The 18,897-nt window shown below is 35.7% G+C and overlaps 1 protein-coding gene across 10 annotated transcripts in view; it reads right to left on the reverse strand.

The window, feature by feature from the left end:
* The window catches only part of B3GALT1 (beta-1,3-galactosyltransferase 1), a 112,846-nt gene extending 94,866 nt beyond the window's left edge, over positions 1 to 17,980 (reverse strand). For 9 of the 10 annotated variants that reach the window (XM_017735703.1, XM_017735693.1, XM_017735701.1 and 6 more), the window contains exons 1-2: positions 17,834 to 17,980; positions 5,193 to 5,333 (exon numbers count right to left, since the gene is read on the reverse strand). The gene's annotated coding sequence lies outside the window, so the exon portion shown is untranslated. Of the gene's footprint in view, positions 1 to 5,192; positions 5,334 to 16,569; positions 16,618 to 17,833 lie in introns of those variants that run through there. The other variant, XM_017735694.1, reaches the window with a different exon arrangement.
* Positions 17,981 to 18,897: the final 917 nt, after the last annotated feature.

Genomic DNA, 18,897 nt, shown 5'->3' on the forward strand with positions numbered 1-18,897 from the left:
TCCAGGAAAGCAATTAATGTTGGGGTGCATCTTGATCAGGTGTAGTGTTCTTGGAAATGAGGGCGTAAACAGGGGTGGCAGAGTCTTGCTCAGAAAACTTTGTTCTATACTTTTCATCTTGTTCATTTTTCAGATTCTGTTGTTTACTTCAAATAATTGTTTTCCTTTGAACCTACACAGTATATCAAAAACATAGATGTAAATCTCTGGGAATGAGAGGATAGGAAGCTGTTCAGTACTAGTGAGTGGATTGGCCAAATGTGCAATGTAGACCTGGCAGTTAAATGGCCTCACTTGCAAAATGGGATCTGCTAACCAAAAATTTCCCCTAAAAATAACAAATAACATTGTTGGACCATTAAGGGCATATTGTGGTCCTCACTCTCAAATTATACTGAGGTTTCTTCTGAACTACAGAAAATCTGAATGATCAGGATTTGAGACTTTGCCAGTTGTTTACCTTGAGATTCTGTCAGCTTTTGTTGGCATAAAAAGACTTAGATTTAGAATGAGGAAGCATTTTGAAAGCAGAAAAAGGAAGGAAAATAAGGAAGAATATGGAAGAATTTGGAAGCACCAGTCCAGAATATCGTGTGAATAACTTCATTTAGTAAAAGGACTGAAATCCTAAATATTTTGTTTACTATACTGTGTTGTTCACTCATGGTTTCAACACTTTATAATCCACTGAAGATCCAAGTACTCTAACACAAAATCAGCAGAGCAGGTATAACATCTGTTCATAATGTACTGCAAATATCCAGCAGAGTATCTTCTTAGAAGAAACATATGAGAATTGATGACTGAACTATATATCAAAAGAAGCCCTAAAATATACACAAATTGTATTTAGCTGAGTCTGAAAAACCTCTAGGGCATGGAGCAGCTGCTTATTTTTCAAGTTTTCGAGTAGAAGTGTATTTATAAAATTGGGTATAGTAGTGCCTCTGGAAGTAAAAGTCAGAGGTTGACTATACTAACAACTTTATTATTCCAGTTGTTATTTATATAACCAGTTTATTATTTACATAACCAGTTTTCCAAATTTTCAAGTACTGCATTTTTGCTGAAACCAAGGTGTGTGTGATTGACAGTATGGTTTTATAGTGTTCAGTGTACTCTTGAATAGGTCACATCTGTCCTCTCTGAAATTCTCTTAAGATATTGTCACTCATCAACCTTGCTAACTTAAACACTATGGTTGGATTAAAATACTTTATGTCTGTTTTTCCTGCTGAATGTAACTGAATGTTCTTCCTCTGAAACATAGCAAATTTTTGGCCTATCAGCATTTTCTTAAATTAACTGAAGGCATTCAAAGTGAACGCATCTAAGATAATCAATATTATACTATAGTACTGTCATGATCAATTAATCAAAAAAATTAAGTGCCTAAATGAATTGAACTAGCAGAAAAAACTTTGTCATGAGAAAACATTGGAACATGATTCTTTCCCCGACTTCAACTCCCAACCTCTCCCATTTATCGTTTTCCTGATGTTTTTCTGAGTTGTTCAATGTGAAACTTGAATAGTTTGTAAATTCAGTAAAAAATAATAGAAATAATAGTAGAAATGATTACCATGCTATTATAAGATTTTAGTCTGAAGTATTCATACTGACATTCCATTTCCCATATTTAATTGAACATTTCTGTGTTTTCAGGAGAAATTACTAAGTATTTTAAAAAGTTATTTTCCATTACCAATTTAAAACTGCTGCACTGAAAATTTATCATAACTAATGCATTCATTTATGCTTGTTGTCAAGGTGACAGAGTTTATCAGAATATCAGAAATCAAAGCATTTAAAATGTAGTTGTCAATTCTCAGTATATTTGGGTAAGGTAAACACTAATTCTGTCAAACGCTATTTATCTTTCATTAGTATGGAACTGAATTCATTCTTAGAACAAAAATATACAAATATTACTCTGTCTTGTAGTAATAAACAGCTTTCCTTTAAAGAAGATAATAATAGACAAATGTATGGTACTTTAGGAAGTATGTTTACAGCACTGTGTCTTTAAACTTGAGCTGTCAGTTAACTCATATTCAAGATTTCTGCTCGCTTAAAAAGGAAGAACACTCCTGAGTATACTAGTGAGAACTGGCTTTTTCCCTCTCTTCCTCCCTCCCTTCCTTTCTTATCTCTCACTGAATAATAACCCTCATTTAATGTCATCAGTCATTTTTGCCATCAGCCTTTTTTATGGCTGGAACAGAAGCATGAATGGCACACACACTGAAATATGTGAAAACTTCATAGATTTTGATAAGATAGTGGAGAATGTGTCAAGTTGGTGTTATCATTAGCTGAGAAATGAAAATGGATGCAGTAATTTGCACAATTTCAGCATGGCCCCTCCTACCATCACTGGGCAGCAAGTATTTACAGATGTAAGCCAGTCCAGTGGCAATCTTGAGACTGGTAAACTGCACCCAGAGTGTTCTGGTAGTGAGTATAAGCTAGCAAGGGACAATGATCCTCTAATCACTTTACTGTGAGCTTCTGTTATCTTAAAATGACATTGAGACACTTAAAAGACTTACCAAAAAAAAAAAAAAATCTTCCTAATAATCAGTAAAAACTAACAGGAAAGCACAATGCATAACCCTAAATAGGAAATATTTGGAGTTACTAGAATTTATCTGATTTAATCCTGCTAAAGGTCTGGCTAAAGGGAGCATTCTACTTCTTGGCTGCTCAAACTGAACACTTGAATAGATGATGGATTTGAAGATGTCATCTGAAGTATTGCACAATTATCATGACTAATTTGAAAATATTCTGTTCTTGTAACAGATCTTAAAATGTCTCATCCAATGGACTATGGCGTTTAGAGCCAAACTACTCCTAAAACCAGCAGGCCTGTATGTTTCTGTTATTTGGTATCACAAAATTTCTCATTTAAAATTTCAGTGGTGACTGAATAATAGCTCCCAAAGAATGATCTGACCTTGGTTGGATTTTGTTTCAGTCAGACAATTCTGCTTCTGAATTCTGATATATTGTAAAGAGAAAGCCTTTTTAAATTTGGAGTTGTTGTTTGTTTTGAAATTTCTTAGGCCATAGGGACAGATCATTTACCTGCTATCAAATGGGCACAATTAATTATTATTGTTTTACTTTAACTGTTTTCAGCAAATACTCTCCCACTTTATTGTTTTAATAATGGAATCTCATTTAGAAATTATTGATGAAAAGTTTTCTCCAGCCTACCCATGTAAAATCATCTTTGATGCAAAATCATATTTTGGGAATATGTGTAGCATTGCACATAGCATTTGCTGACTTTTAAGTCAAACCTGCTTTAAGGTTGTCTGTAGGCTTCTACATATCATCAGGCAATTTCTTCCTGTTTAAATATTCCTGATAGAGTTTATTACTTTTCAGTAGCTGCAAAGTAGTTTATCACACTTTCAACTCTTTATTTAGTTTCATCTCCATTTCAGTTTCAGACCTTATTGATATAATTAAGAACTATGCAATTTGCCCTCATTTTTCTATATGCCTTGAGTGTGTTCTGTTCTTCCACTTTTAGTGCCCTCCCCAAGGTAATACAAAATAATAAAATACCATATGGCAAATGGAATCAGCTGTAACACCATGCAGTGTCTTTTATCACGCAGCTTTTAGAGTATGACATTCCCAGGTTTGTAACTGATGAATATTGCATGTCCTAGAGAAACTCGAGCCGTATGATGCTGCTTCTCCCATTAGAGGCATCCTTGCTGATACTCTGCAAGCATGCAGCAGCTATCAATCAACAACACACCAGGAATTGGCAGAATGTCTCAAGGCATGGCAGTCCTACAAAACTGCAAAAAGTTATCATGAACACAGTCTTGCATTACCACGAATTGTGCAACACATAATTAATATGTTAACAGTAAAAATGAGTTTTAGATACTTTGTTAGGCTTGGCTGAGGATTTTTGTTTGCTTTAATGTCTTTAGGGCTCTTGGGAATTCATAGAATGTGTTTTTTCATTAGTGGATTTCCATAGGTTTGGAGTCAGTCTTCTGAAACATGCTGTCTGGGAGCATTAGATGTTGTTCTATGAAAATTAAATATAAGCGTAAGTACAGATTTTGTAGATGAGTTAAAGTACTTCTACAGTGACAAAATCTAAAGGAATTTCTGTTTTGTGGATATACTAAATGAGTGTGAAAAGCTGATGGTGTTACTTAAGAATGCAAAAACCTGTAAGTAACCATTTCTTAATACTTCATGTGTGTTGCTATACCAGCATCTTAGGTTAGCTCTGGCTTTGTGAGTGGAAGGGAGAAGTAAGGATTAAGTAAATAGATATGCAATGTTTAGCTATGATTTTCTTTCTATCTTCTGCTTGCAGCAAAAATATAATTTTAGTCTATTCTAAAAGTAAGTATCTCTAAAAAGTTAATAGGATGTTTCTGTTGTGAAACAGAATTCTGTGTTGAGTTCCATCAGGTAACATGCAGCTATCTTAGTTTCCCATCTTGTTTTAGGGAATAGAGATTATACAGTCTCCACCATGTTTAGTGCTCCCATTGTGACACTAGAAGGGGTACAGCAACTTTGCTCCAAAGCAGGAAAGCAGAAGAGGAAAGCATGTATTGTTCTTCCCTGTTCATCCAGATGCGGTCTTTGGTAAATCTATTTCTACTCCTCTCTGGTCATGCTTAGGACATATAAGTGTGCCCAAGCTGTAACTAAACTTTCCACCTGTCACCTGTAGGAAGAGAGGGGTGGGTGATAACAGATGGTGCTTTTCTGTAATGCTGCAAGAGATCAGTTCAAGGGCAGGGCAGGTTTGAGAACTTAGGCTTGTGGAGAAGGCACAGTAGCACACGTAGCACAATTCACTTTTACTCCTCTGTCAAAACACTACTCACATGGCTTCCTGTAGCAATTAGTACCGTGTTTCATTTAAAAGAAATAAAACGAAATACAGGAAATGCATTTTATTAAAAGAAATGGAGGATACCAGTATAATAAATATTTGCACTGAGGGTAACAGCAATTTTGCTCAAAAAGTAAATTCACTGTGTGAGTTGGGGTTAGTAGGGTATATGTATTGTGTGAGCACATATGTCCTTGACATATATAGAAGGAATTCTCAGAAATACTAGGAAAGGCAAGTTAAACTATTTGGCACAATTCTGTGTACATTTTACACTTTATACAGAATCACCTGAACTCCTTACCTGATATTTTTAGAAACAGCTCTTTCTTTTTGTCCTTACTTTTTCTTTCTTGCTTATCTGCGTCGTATCTACTGCCGTTCTCCACTGTGTGTCTGTCTCCTCATCATGTATGAAACCAGTGTGGACTCTATATTGAAAAACCTGCATTGACAAAAATCCATGAGTTACACATGGGTAGATGACAGACTGCTTGTTTCATTACTTTTCTTTCTATCTTCCATAAAAACAGAGATAGAACAATTAGAGACTTGGGGTCAAGTACTGGAGTAGTAAGTTTGCAGATGTGAATACTGCCATAATTTTATATTGCTAACCCCTTAAATCCATGCACAGAACCTATTTATATACATTATTTTCTGCACACAATGTATCAACACAAACATGTAGAAATAACGGGTGTCTTACAACACAAAATGTAGGCTTATGAGAAATGTAAAATACTAGTGTTTGGCTAGTCCTTTGGAAGCCCAGACAACACCTTAAGAGTGACCACTCATGCTTAGAGGTGTCACAGACTAGTTTACTTGCAGCACTGATCTCTTTTCTTTTAGGTCTGGTCTTGAAGTTTACAACAAGGTGCCTATCTGAGACACCGCTGCAAAGATCAGTGATTCTCACAGACTTCTGATCAGGCTTGGAAGAATTATCCTTAGATTGTAAATTTTGTGAATTGCGGTTTTTAGGTTTGTCTGTTCCCTTTCCTGGTTTATCACTCTTTGCTGTTTTTTTGGTGGTGTGTTTTGTTTTGGTTTTGGGGGTTTGGGGTTTTTTATTAAACAGATGTTTAATTGATTGGTGGGGCTTTTTGTTTCTTTTTGTTGTGTTGGGCTTTTTTTTCCACAGAACTTATATCTTGCCTTTTTCCAGTTCCTAACAATCCCTCCTCCATCTTTTATGCATCTTTCCCCCACCTTTTCTTTTGTATAATCATGCCTTTAGGTGAGAATTTGTAAATTAAAATTGTACTGTCCTGTGTTATGACCTTAACTATTAACAACATTCTTATTTCTAAGCCTCTGTCTTCCTTAATTAAGTCCAAGATAAACACCTGTATGTGGAATCTGGTAATGATTATTTGAAACAACACATTTTTGTCATACAACCAGATATGAAAAATAATTAAAGTTTGGGAATGTACAATAGTGCCAAGGAATTTTAATTATATTAAACTGTTGACTATTGGGACAATATTTCTAGAATTAAAAACATACTTTGAAATAACTTTTACATTCATGGAAAATTTATTTGCTTGAGAAGGACAACAGCTGTATTTTTTGACCCTATTCCAGTAGGATTTGTGTCAGAATGAAGACAAAAAACATAGAAATACTTAAAATGGCTTCCTTTAAATGGTTCCACCTTTAATGCAAAGAGTCCTTGAGTGTCCAGTCTCAAGGACTGCACAAACATCTGCACAACTGAGCTTGGTCTGTCAGCTTTCTGTGGCTCAGAGACACCCAATATTGTACAGTGGACAGAATAAAAAGATGTAATTAGCTTAAAAAGAGCAGAATTAGGATTCATGTTCCCCTTTGTCTTGTTACCAAAAAGCTTTACATATAATAAACACAGTCATCAAAATTCACTTATGACAAGTAAGAGTTGGCTTGTGCATCATTTATCACAGAATTCTGCCACTAGTGTCATCTTCATACACTTGAACATGTAAGATGTGTTTCCTTAGAGCATGCCACATTTTATTAAGTATCCAGCTTTTTACAGGGATGATATTAAATAAAAAGCATTCTTATTTGCCTGGAAATTTATGCCATACACCAAATACCATTTTATATGTGATTGCTTAGCAGGAACCATCTGTCATGTCCCCACCCCCACAGTGCTGAGGAAGGCAGAGGCTGAAGGTGAGAAGTATATTTACTTCTGACAACAAAAGCAGCTGCTGCTGTTACTTCTAGCTGTAAGGCAAACATGCTGGAAAGGTGACTATCTGTTGTGGTTCTAGTGTACTGGGACCAAACATGTCTGCTGATGACAACAAACGTCTTAGAATTTGGAAGAAAATTGCTTTATGGGTTGTGTCAGGAGGGCATGTACAAGTGCAGGTCCAGGTGGGAGGTAGAACCAAGACGAAACTTTGGGCTAGAAAAGTATCAGGACAAATTCAAGAATCTCCCCCTTCTCTTGCCTCCTTTTGGTAGAAAATTACATTGCAAAAGAGATTATTTTTCTCTAACAATAACACGCAATTCTGAAATTAAGCACAGCAGGTAGAAACACCCAGCACAGAATTAAAAAAAAAAAAAATATTGCATATTCATATGCTGAAATCTTCTCCAGTGCTGACAGCTAACTATTCCAAGTGGAAAAGGTACAAGCTCTGCTGTTCATTCTGCCAATTTCCCTTCTTAAAACTCTGACACTGTGTTTTGGGGGCTGTGTACTCTCATCTCTGTTATTCTTACCATCATACATCAGGCTAAGGAAGATACTTACACAGACAAATAATTATTTTTTAATAGGATCGCAGAAAATAAGTATACTTTTAAATTTATAGGAAAGGGAAAAGGGGTATTTCTTAGGCAAAACCACTTTTTTCTTTTCTTTTTTGTTACCTTCTTTCATAGTGTACAAGGGGAGCACTGTGCTAGGATGCAAACGTACCTAGAGCATATTTCAAGACCAAAATATAAACACTGGCGGGAAAGGGCACTTTATGCAAATGCATTTCCTGAGTGATGGCTCTCTCTCCCTGATGGCTGTGGTAAGACAGAATAATTTGGGAAAATAAGTGGAGTGCTCTGCCCTTTAGCTCTTTTCTCTAGAGCATGTACATCCCCTTGCAAATATGATTATGACAAAATAAAAGGTTCATTTAGGTGGGAGCTTCTTTTAAAATATTTTCAATATATCACTGTAGAAAAAGTAGAGATAAAGCAGAGCTACAAGGGACAACACTTATAGGAAGGGGAAACAGATCAATATGCCTTACTCTGTATTGCACTCATTTTCCTTTTACAGCCCACCTGTCAGTCCTGTTATCATTGTCTAGAAAAGAATTTACAGTAAGTCTTTGCTTCAATCAGTTTCCATGGTAACTTGGTTCTGTTTTAAAACCTTTACATAAAAATGGCTTGGTTGAAATGATAATGAGCTGCAGTGCTCATCCATACCTGAACTACCTTTCCTATTGCTCAAAAATAATCAGATAGGGGTGTCACTCCATCTGCTCTAGTTCCTTTGGTATCTACAACACTGTTTCAGTAATCAAGTCAGATCAGCTTGCCATCTGGAAATCTCCATTTTCAGAGATGCAGGGGGTTCAGACTACTGGCTAGTGTTTGCCCATGCCATGCTGTGAAGCAGAGTAAATCATGTTGGGGTCTGGAGTCTTGAGTTCACTGGGGAAGGATCCCTGTGCATGTACAGTACTGACAGTGGGGCTGAAAGCTCCAAGGACCACGGCATCTTTTACCATATGAACCAGAAAAGGCAGACTATCTCCCTTGTAGAAAATACTTTTCTCAAAGGTATGAAAAAAAATTCCCTTCAGACCAGATCAAGGGGAAAAAAAACTTCAGGAAAAAAAAACAAGTGAAAGTTTTAATTGATTCTAGGAGTACTGTGATAATGTCCCATTGTTGTTGATGTGTATGTTTTATCCAGCATTTAGTTATCCCTTATCCTAGTTTCAAGCTCATCTCTTGCACTCCTAATTTCTGATTCTTTGGCCCAGTTTGACTTTGTCTTTGACAGTCTTGTTTGTAATTCTGATTAATTTATACCATCTCCATTCTCATCTAGGAGAAAAATCAACATTTTTCTAATGTAACTTAATAACACAAGTTTCAATTACAGGGAAATCTTAAAATAACTTTTAATGTGTATCTGATAGAGCTCTTCAGCAATTACTCTGAAAACTTGCTGCATTTTATAGATGACACCTTCCCTGTGCTATCACAAATTCTTAAAATTCTGTACTAGATCTGCTCTTGTTGTATTGGGTAGCTTAATATTTATATAATATTAATATTGGTTCCATTAGAGGCACTGATAGAATTTATGAAAATACTTTTACACATCTGTATCTTCCAGGCAGGCATTCAAAAAGCTTCTGAATGTAGATATACACCAGTTAATTTATACTTGAGTTTGTCCAAAGACTTGGTAAAGATCTCATGTTTCAGCATGGGACAACACATTATTTTCCCATCCTTTGTGGTTGTCCAGCTGGTCCATATTAAGCATCTTAAATAACAGAAACAGGTCCATGCATTTTATAGCTTGGATGATGGGAGATCCTGATGCCTTGTCCTTAGCAATACACAGGAGGGCACTGCTCAGGGATGTTTCACAGCTCCTCATTTCTGAATGGCGTTACTGCGCAAGGTGTGTGCATGCTATTTCTTACATGGGTTAACTTTTGTTTAGCGTCAACTTGGTCATCTACTGATTCCTCTAGGTAATATAATCTCCCTGTAATTTAGTTGTCCTTTAAAAGGAATCACTATCCTTGTCCCAAACCAAATAATATGGGTGTACTAGAAGTTTGATATAGACCTACTTAATTCCTCCCCAAAACATTGAAAAAACAAGCTTTCAAAGGTATTTTTTCCAGTTCTTGTTTTTAACTTACAGTTTCATTTACTTCTGATGCCCTAGCACTGTCCTGTAGTCATTAATTTCTGAGGGAAGGGCAATGTCAAATAAGGGTATCATAAATCTTCTGAATTCCTTCCATCAGTCATGGCAGTAACATCATCACAGTACTCCTGTGTGTCAGTAAAGCATGACAGATCTGAGTGATCTGTGCAGACTGTGCTTAATTGAACTGTGCTTTTCCAGTGAGCATTTTAACTTTCACACAAAGATTTTTTCAACAGCTGACATCCAAACAACTGGTCTCCATTTGCTGGGTGAAAGAATAAATAACATCTGGTGCTTTGTCAGTTGAAAAAAAAAAGTAGTTTTTACTTTTAGTACTTTTTAACATCTTTTATCTCAACTGAACAATTAAATCTGCTTAAAATTTCCGTGGTTTTTTATTCCTTTTATAATCCTTTGTATAAAAGAGAGGGCTGATTCTTCACTCTTGTAGCATTATGGATTCCATCCTGATGAAAAATCAGTGCTCCAGAAATACTGTACCTTGATATGAAAACTGATCATACTAGTTGGCTGCCTGAGATGGGAAATTCCTTGTTATACATGGGTTTTAATACAGTTCTTACTTCATTTAATTAATCTGCTCATTACAGTGTAATGCAACAGGCTATACTTTCTTTTGCCCTGATGTTTTTTTCATATATCCATCAGATCAATTGCTAACTGCAAAACTATCTTAGTTATATAATTTGATATTTCAGCCTCTGATTAAAAATTACTATTACATTTAGAGGGTCTTATTCATTAATTTTTAGCTCATTATGCTTACATTTTTAAAAATGACTTTTCTTCATTAATTTTTATTTTGCAATGTCTTTTATTATTTTATATTAATTATTACCAAGTATTTGAGACTATGAGTATCTGCTATTAATTTAATTGTCTGCTGGTAGGAATTCTAAATAGTTAATCTCTGTGCCTTAAATAATTATATGATTTTTTCCCCTTTTTTCCCTACCCTCTTGTGGTCCTCTATATAGTTTTTTTTATTTTGCATACAATTAATAAGATTTTATTTGGTACCTATTTTCCCCCGCAGTGCTTTCTAAAGACATGTATTTTGAAATCTAGTTATATTGTGATTAAAGTAGAACAAACCTTTTTGGATAAAATAATTAAAGCTCAAATATTCATGCATGCATGAACATTCACATTACAAATCTCAGACAGCTCTGCAGCTGAAGGCTGAATGTGCTATGTATAAACAAGTGCTTAAAATGAGAATTAGTAGGGTGAGAAGTTAACTGTGCCTGTATTTCCAGTTGCTGCTGGTATATGCTTTTGAGCTGGGTGAACTTTGAAATGGTCATATGAGCCTCAGTCTCCCTCGTACCTGGTTCCTTTGGTCTCCCTATGTCCTATGTGATGCACCATCCAAACTTCCACATTATGTCCTAAACTTACTTTCAAGATACCTCTCTGTCTGATTTCATTCTCCTTATGCAAAGTATCTCCTCTCCGTGGCTGCATGTGACAAATCATGTTTTGAAGTGTGTTACACAGGAAGAGATTAGCAGAAGAATACCATCGTGAGTGCTACCAGAGAGGAACTGGAGGTGCAGAGTTTGGAGAGTGTGAAGACAGGGAAGAGCAGTGCTTTCTTCTCTCTGCTTGCTCCTTCTGTGAGTAGCACAGCCAAGGCAGGAGTTTGAAAGCAGATTTATTGGGATCACTAAGTTGCTTGCTGCGGAATTATCAAAGTAGAAGGGACCATAAAACTGAATTAGACACTTTCCCTTTGGCATATGTGGTTTGAGTCAGGACTGCAGCACATGAATAGTCTCAGACTCTTTCCTTCTGCTGTTCTCTTGCCTCCAGTCCTTCTCCTGACAGAGGCACTGGCCTAAATGCAACTGGTCTTTATTGCTGTGAGTAGTAAATTACAATTATTTTATAATGGTGCAGGATAGGACAGAGCAAATAGTTGCAATGGGCAGAAGAGTCAAAAGCTCAGACCAAACTTTCAGGCACAGTTCAGAGACCACCAAACACTGTTCTGGGGTCTTTGGTCTTTGGAAGACCAAAAAATGTCAAGAAGTTTAATTTAATTTAGTTTAATTTAACTTAATTAAGAGATTCTTGTCTCTAGAAGCTCTTTGTGATGACTATTGACACATGGGACTAATTGGATCAATTATTTGTCTTTAAACAGCAGAACTGTTTTAAAAAACACACCCATTCAGGTCACGCTAAAACTAAAAAACTTCCACCTTATTTGGAAGATAACTGGTTATCACAAACAATGTTTTCATGTCCCCTAACAGCACCGCATAAGTAGATCTGAACAGTTTCAAACTGAGTTTGGTGACAAGGTGACAAAGACATGGCTAACCATTAGGTCTGGAATATAACAGAGTTAGGCTAGTGAGTAGGACTCAGGGAAATTCAGATTCCTTTCATGGCTTCTGGGCTTTTTTCCCTCTTTAATAAAATGGAGACCATGACACTTCCAAAATTTGTGCAATGGTAAGAAATACATTCCAGACTCTGTGGTTCCCAGCTCCTATGAGGAAGAATGAGAGAGCTGCAGTAAGTACCTAAACAGTCAAAATAAAATAAATAATTACTAGTTTCTGGTCAACTTTCATAATGTTGTCTTGATTTACTTTATGGTTTGAATTTCCAACATGCAACTTTTCGATGACATTACATTAATAAATCTAGTGTAATGTATCATTCTTCCAAAATTTGTATCAGGTCCCAGGTGATTTCATTTCTAGAAAGAAGAGCATGCTTCCCATACTACTTTTAGAAATATGATATAAGCAATTAATTTTCATCTGTGTACTGAGAATCTGGGGTTTACGGGTTCATTCATAAAATCCAAATTAGCTTGTTTGATTTTCTCTCTTCCTTTCCTTCTTGAAAAAAGTGTAATTTGAAGAAAGCACAAAATCAGATTGAAGAAGTAATTTTGGGCTCTTGAGAATATATGGCAATTATATTTCCTTTTACAAAGGGAAAATAATTAATATTTTCTAAATTACAGATGTGAAAAGAGTCATATGGAGGTATATGTCTTAAGCTACAACAAAAAAAGCAGGGTCAATGAACAGAAGAACATTATCAGTCTGGGTCTTGCATTGTTCTAGAAAATGGGGCAAATATCAATCTAATATACAGAATATTATTAATTCCAAGGTTACACATGCCATAGCTAAGTGTCTGACTCACCATCTTTGAAGTCCAAAGTGCCTTATAGATGACCGAGCTTTTAAATTGGAAGTAAGAGTCAAAGGGATATGGGTTTGATAAGTTTTTAGTCAATCAGAGAACAGCCTAGAAAAATAATATTAGGATGAAACGGAAAGATTTTTGCAAATCTGCCAATGTGCAAATGTGTATTTCTCCACATCATCTCCAAAACCAGAAGTATAAAATCAAGATTTATTTAAGACAGTGTAGCCTGTAACATTTAAAGAAGCTTGGCTTTAAAAGGGAGAAAAAAAATCAAATAAATTCCTGTGAAAAAATTAGGGTAAGACTCTGCAGATAAGCGAAATTCTAAACATGTGCTGAGGAGCTGAATACTGATCTGAGTCTAGTAGAAGCATTTAAAAAAATATTCTGTCAAGCAAGTAACTGTCATTTGTATAAGTGATGTTCTAATCTTTGTGCTGTTCAGGCGTTTTCCTATCAGAATTGTTTCTCCTTACTTTCCCTCTACCCTCCTAAAAGGAGGATAAATCTCTAACACTGCCTTCAACACCTACAAAATTACCTATGTAGCATCTCTTTTATACTGTTAAAATGCCCAGTCCTTTATGGTTCATATTCAGAACTTTCAACAGCTAAGTAAATGGTTTATGCATGACTTGCATTAGGAAGACACTGTAGTTAGTGCTTAGTAGATCAAAAGCTCTCTGAATTACTACCCAAACTTAATTGTTTTGATGGAGAAACTTAATTGGCGAGCTTTTTTTAAAGCAATTTTCTTTCAATAGTAGTATAATAGTGGGACTTGTTAAATTGTTATTAAGGGGTTTTTTGTCTTTTTTTTTGTTTGATTTTGAGGAACAGAAGTTACAAGACAATTTTTTTGGCTCAAGAAGCTTAGTCACTCATGAAAATTTGTTACCTTCTTTACTACTACAAAATTTACAAACCCAGTCATTTTCGAAGTCATGAAAATGAAGTAAAATCAATTATGTTAAACCAACAAATAATTAAAATAATTTTTTTTAATACATAGGCTCTTTTTCATTTCTAAGTGATGGCTGTAATGTTCTCAGCAATGCAAAATTTAGATTTTTAAATTTGGGGAGTGGGAGTTCAGAGAGAACAATGACACATCCTACAAATACAATGCAAGAGCTTGGTATTTTTAAGGTAATTTCTCCTTGTTATGGATATCCCAGATGGCTGCCTAAAATCAATTAGATTTAATATAGTGTCACTACATTTCTGCTCCTCAGTACTACGGTAACACGTTTTATTAACAATGTGAGAGGCAAAACTGAGTTGTGGAATTTTTTAAATCTAGAATGAAAAAGCAAGATAATAAAAACAAATGCTGCTTTTCTATACACACAGTCATAGGTTGAATTATGGGGTTTTTCCTCTTAGGTTTGCTTTTCATTTCTATGAATATTACATTGGGAAATCATGTTTCAGCTATTTTTTTGGTGTGTGATTCACATGCCCAGGTTGTATAAATTAGCTACATTGACTTCACTGATGGGAGTATGGATTTGTATCCCCATGGAATGGAGAGCATAGATGTGTAACATAGCATAGCATAAAACCTTTCTCATTTAGCAGAGATTATCTAGCTTCATGAGAATTTCCAAGTACTTAATATCTTGGACTAAGGACTAAAAAACTTGGTGGGAGCTTTACCACTGCCTTCTCTGGAGCTAATGGGAAATAGTCACATTACTCAGTTTTAAGCTACTAGCTCAGATCATGATTACACAGAAAATTAGAAAAGGTAAAGTTGATTTTTTATGGTCCAAGTCCCTATTTAACAAAAAAGAAAGAACTATATTCTGTTCAGCACTTTTTTGAAATTCAAATTATATTGATACCTTAGGGAAAAGTCTGACTAGAGGCTAACAGGGTTTGCATGAGCTCTAGATGATTAACCTACTTTAAATTGCTCTCACCACCCTGCATTGGTTAATCGTTTTCTTTAGCAGTGTCTTCAACAATTAGATAAAACAGCATTTATTTCTATTCTATATTTAGAAAAACACAAACTAATCTTATTTTCCCTTTATTTTCCATCATGCTTGGCATATGATGGAACATGTATAGTAGAATTAATGTAAGACAGTCTCTATCCTTGACTAGATTCAGATGAGTTAATTCTTTGCTGTCTCTCCAGGCCCAGTATCCATTACTGTTGAATCAAATACTATGAGTTTCTAACTGGCAGTGAACAAATTTTAAAATTGTCAGGCATTTCCTCACTCAGAGTTTGGTTTATCAGCTGTTTTGGTTTTTTCCTGAAGCATTAGACAACTGATTGAGAAGTTGGGTAAAAAGAAGACAGTCTGTTGTTTTGGTAGCGTTGTGATACAGTTCTGAGTACATGTGATGGTTAGATGGTGTGTTTCCACTCAGGGAACAATTAGACTGAAGTAGGAGGGCTATTGGCTTGCCAGTTATTATAGATGGGCTTTCTAATGGTGAATATATAATGGGGGGAAAAAAGAGGTTTTCAGGTTCATTTCCAGGCCTACCAGCTGCACCCCGCAGCCACAACAAAACTGGGAATATGTAATCTATCTACTTTTCCATTCCTCTGTTTCAGGGATATAAATTTTAGTCTTTGGCTTTTCAAGACGGTGTTTCAGAATGTTGTCAATTACTGGTGTAACAGTGATTTTTTCAAACTACATGGGATTTTGCAATGGCCAGTTCTGCTCTACGTGCAATATATTTGCAATTCACACAGGAATCTGACAAAGGAACTTTTATTGGATCACTAGAAAATTTTCTTTCTGTATCCTCACATTCTCTTATAAAGCTTCTGGTATTTTTGGAAGAAAAATACACTAGGTGGTTCTTACAACACTGTACATGCTTGAACCATAATGTCACAAGTGGTATTTTTAACTTTTCTTAAGATGCTAATTTAACGAGAATTCAAAAGTGTACTCTTTAAAGGCCATATGTAAGAAAGGAACATACAGCTGTGTGTATCAGTGTGCCTCATCATCCCTTTTTTTTTTCTGGTAGAAAACTAAGTCAGCCTATTATTAAGTAGAAATACATTTAGACATTGCTGAGGAAATCTTTTGGATGAAAATAAATATAAGCAATTTATAAAATTGTTCTACATAAACCATACATTTGCAAAGAAGTTTTATATTTTCCCACAAGGAATGCCATCATAATACCAGAATATCCAATTTCTTTTGAGAGAAGGTACTAATCTATGGCTGGTATTGGGGCAGAGTCAGCCTTTATGGCCTCAAATTTAGGAACCAATTATAATGGAGTACAGAAAATGCAATAGCTAGGAAAAAGACTAGGTTTTGACATATGTACATTTCTAGATTGGATAGTGGATCTGATTTTCATTCAGCTATGTGATGAATTCCACAAGAATACCTAATTCTTGTAATTCATGGGACTATCAGGCTAAAGAAAATAATTTTCTCTGAACTTTAGAAAATTACCTAATGGCGTTGTCAAGAATAACCACGAGAAAAAGTTGGTCTTTTTTCTTTTTAGTTTTCCTGTACACCATCAAGCAGAAATATGTCTTACTAAAGATACTTAGTTACTCAAAAACTTTTATACTTACTGAAAACACACGAATCCTTGAAAACTTTTATGTGGCATTGGAAAAGTGCAATGTGTGACATCAGCATGTCCTACAGAAAGAACAGAAGGAATGCTACCTGGAAAAAGTGCTCAAGTGACTGAGAAAGGGACTTGTACCACTGCTGCAGAAGGATGCAGATGAAAAAGAATAGCCTGTCTGATTCTCTGTTAAAAACTTCTTCACCTAACTCTGATTATTGATTAACCTTGAACATGTACCCATAATGCTTTCACTGCAGACCTAAGGTGCCTCTTAACCCCTCAAAGCATTACTGCACTGGGCTCAGCTGCCTGTCCTGAGCAGCAGTGCGTGAATCTTAGCCATGCACAGGGGCCTGTCAGACCTACCTGTGCTTAGATATCTGCTTTATTTACACTGCCTCTAGGTGGCCAGTGCTAGAAGTACTAACGTCAACTGGATAACTAAGACAAGGGTATATTTGTGATGGCAAAGACTGGCTAATTTTGGAGACCTTTTATTTATGAGAATCCCACCACAGTTAAGAAAATACCTACATGTTGGGAGCATTTATTAAAAATAAAAAGAATTCCACATGCAAAATTCATGCATAATGTTCTTTTTAAATACATCTTCTTCAGGGAATTCAGTGCCATGTTTTTAACATTTCCCAAGCCCATATGTTTCAGAAGCTACATATTTAAATACCTCTTTCTGAGAACTGTAATAATAGAGGATTTCATTAACAATTTTTAGGGGTTTAAATTATTGCCACAGGAACTGATATATTATAGTGCACAAAGGAAAAGAGAGAATAGTTTCCCCCCAGCATAGTCTCAGTGTATACAATATGATTTATGGGGAGAATAATCACATAAAAGTACTACGCTTTTCTGTTTGAAAAGATATAAAGCTAGATTTATATCCGAATTAAGAAAGTGTTATCAAAGTAAAATAAAAAATTTTCACCAGCAAAAATCCTACATTAATACTAAGCACATACTGTATATTCTGCATGTAAGCAATTTGTATTTGAAATGGTTCAAAGCTAGGGGGTTTTAGAAAGAAACTGTGAGGAGCTGCTGAAATTCTTGAACAAAAATGATTTTCTAATGTGCTATAATAAATACTTTATGATCCTGTGATTTTTTTTACTATTTCTACACAGACTATGTACTAGGAAAAACTTCCTTTTTAATCCATCAATTCTACTTCATTTTACTTTGATTAGATTGCCTGCTAGGTCTCATTCATTTAGTACAGACTCAAGTCTTCCGCTTCCTACCCAGTTCCGTGTTCCTTGGCCATGGTGGTAGCATGTCATGTACTTGCTGGGCAGCTCCTCTCCTGATCTTGGACCACACATGCTGGAGGTAGTGGATCAGTAGATGGGACAACTAGTTTTGCCTATATTGTCCTGGAACAGAATAGAGGCACCATCATTGCATTTAATGGGAAAGTTTTTGCTGGCTGTTTGTTTGTGCCACCACCCTTTCATCCATGAATTCTCTCCATGCAGAGAGATGTTATTTCCCTGGTGTCACCAACTCCTCTGGTCAGATTTGCAAAAAAAAGGAGATCACTGTGCTGAATTTGAGTATGGCCTTTTAAGCCATGCCAATATTGTTTTTAAATTACATGCTTACTATTTAACAATTAAGATAACGTAAGGCTATCTACACTATGAGCTGTTTCATTTTATCCTGCCCATGACCTCTCGTGTCCATCTGTGTACTCTGAATGGCAGCTAAAGTAACTTTATTTTTGACAACTCACTGACTGTGCCTCTTTTCTGTAAGAAAAGAACTTTATGTAAGAATCTGTGTGGGAGCCCATAATGCAGGTGGTCAGCTCACGATGAACTTGCTTGAACTACTGACTTGCCTTGGTGAATTGATGCAAGCTGCAGCCTACTTGTAACTAGTAGACTTTTCACAACAAAACTCAAAATCTGAAAATCTACATGGTCATATTTCTTTTGTGCTCCAGATACTACCAGTACACGGGCATAGAAAGTACCTCCACCAGTAATTTTCAGCTCTAAAATGCTGTAGTAATTCCTGTTGGAAGAATCCACATAATCCAGTGTATTTTTTCGTGTTTGCAGTGTGTGATGTAGCTCTGTCAGTAGTTTTGATGAGTTTATCAAAGGTGATTAACTACTAGAAAATTTTCCAGCTCAATTCTCAGGTGGAAGAGACAATCCAAAGAAGCATACTCTAAAAGTGGGAGTGGCCTCAGTACAAACCAGTATTGGCAAAATGAGGTACTTTCAGCTAGCTAAGATAGTGTACCACAGTTACAACTGTGTTTATTTTAGTCCTTCTTGTTGACAAGCAAACAGTCAGA

The sequence above is a fragment of the Corvus brachyrhynchos genome, unplaced genomic scaffold, assembly GCF_000691975.1.
Source record: "Corvus brachyrhynchos isolate BGI_N302 unplaced genomic scaffold, ASM69197v1 scaffold255, whole genome shotgun sequence".
NCBI lineage: Eukaryota > Metazoa > Chordata > Aves > Passeriformes > Corvidae > Corvus > Corvus brachyrhynchos.